Source organism: Lynx canadensis, chromosome C1 (assembly GCF_007474595.2).
Source record: "Lynx canadensis isolate LIC74 chromosome C1, mLynCan4.pri.v2, whole genome shotgun sequence".
Lineage (NCBI taxonomy): Eukaryota > Metazoa > Chordata > Mammalia > Carnivora > Felidae > Lynx > Lynx canadensis.
Window position 1 is genome coordinate 199,762,124 of NC_044310.1, and position 2,136 is coordinate 199,764,259.

Here is a 2,136-nt window from a genome sequence, read left to right on the forward strand (position 1 = left end):
ACCATCATAGGCAACATAACAACAGTGGGTATTGCCCTTTATAACTCAGCATTCTTATGGCCTGCTTTCTCTAAGGATGCCTAAATTTTAGTTTACCTCACAAAAAAGCAGATCAGATGTTTTGGTAAATCGAGACTAAAATAGGTAATAATAAGGCTCTTTCTTTGAATCACATGGCATCCAGGTACTGGAATCAGAAGAAAATATTCCAGGATAGGAGCCACTTCTATAACATGTAAACTGGATCTATACAATGTAAACTGTTAATAATATCTTTCCTCAGGGATGGGGCTGGCCAATTAGTTGTGGCACTCAAAATTGTTTAAGAATCTCCTTCCTTCACATATCCTAAGATGCTATCCTGTCACAGAAAGACTTTATACTCTGCAAGGCACTCACAAGTGAAGACATTATTCTACGTTGTGAAATCTTGCACAGAGGAAATTTACAGGTTGAATGTGGTCAGAGGTAGAGTTTGGGATTAAAACCCCAGGAATTTCTTTGGTTTTGGTGCCAGGCAGCGCTCTTCCCTTCCCTCTGAGGCAATCGGCTTTAGGAAAACCTAACAAGAAGGCCAGTGTGGCATCTCACTGTGGCTTTTAGAAGGATCTTCTTAAGTGGCATTTACAAAAGTGACATTCATGTAAAGGTTACATCCTCAAGTGAATAGATCTGCATTCAGTGATTTAACAGTGAATGGAAGCTTTGGACTTTGGTCAAAGCTTTGGACTTTGCTCAAAGCAGAGTTTGAGCTGATTAGAACACTCTCCCAGCTGATCAAAATCAAACTGTGTTATTTGTGATTTTCTACTATTTTCACAGAGGAACGTTCACACTAAAAATATTCTAGAGGTTGAATTTCACAGCCATTATTGTTTTAATTATGGGTCCACTGTCCTCACTGAGGCTTTTTGGAATTCACATCAAAGGAATATAAAAATGGCACATTGCAAATGTTTTGACTGAGAAGTGGATAGTTTTAAATTGTAATGTAGTAAGTTTACTCTTTTGTTCCCTCTTATTTCCTAAATGACTCAAATGTTCAACCAAAAATATTGAGGCATACTTAAATTCAGACCAAAAATTGATCTTTCACCCTCTGTCCCTGCTTCTAATACATTTTTAATACAAGGCTTCCCCCCCCCCCAGTACCTGTACATATGTAAGTTACTTTATTATAATTTTAGTGCCCAGAGAACTTAATATAAAGGTATAATTAAATCAACCCTAAGAATGGGATTTGATCACATCACAGAAATATTAACATCAGAATGAAAGCAACAAAGCCTCTAAAACTAATTGTATTAGTTTTTCATTTTTCTACATGATTTAAGATGCATGTTTTAGAGAACGAGGTAGTCCATAACATAGCGTCTGGCAAGCTTAAAAATATAACTACTGTGATACAAATATAACAACCATTATTGAATCTCACGATTTCTTTTATAATATTGGTTTCTAATATAATATTGGTTAAAACATGAGCTTCAAAGTTGCATATTTAATATACTAAATGTAGCTGGGTATTTCTTTAGGGTACATATACTAACATTTTTAATGTGTTCAGCTTTGAGATCTGACTTCAAAATTGAAGGGGAGCAAAAAGATACTCTAATTTGAATATTGCCAGACCTAAAATTTTGTTTTAAAAATTCTCTATGCAATTTCATGAACTTCTCAAGCCTGGAGAAGCACTTTATGGATTCATTGAGCATCAGCACAAACTAAAGAGTAATGAGCTCATTTTCATAGAATGAAGTTTATTATAATTCCAGCTGTTGAAAACTTGCACAGCTGGATACTGGCTGCAACACAGAGCTCTCATCTGCTAGTGAAAAAAAAGTTCCAATTTAAACTTGTAACAAAGGGCTCTTTCTATAACTTTGAGGAAACCGTTTTTCACCGAAATCCATGCGTGTGACTTAATATAAAACTAAAACATGACCAGCCCTTTCAAAAATGCATGTGTACCCATTTATTTTAAGAAAATTAAGGTTAAAAACAGCTTGACAACACAGCTTATTCTGGTTAAATAGAGGGCACTCCAAAAGGAAATAATATTTCAGGCCAAATCCTAGATATGGCAAATTGGAGTAAATCATCCCAGATTCTGCACAAGGCAGTGGGAGGGGGGTT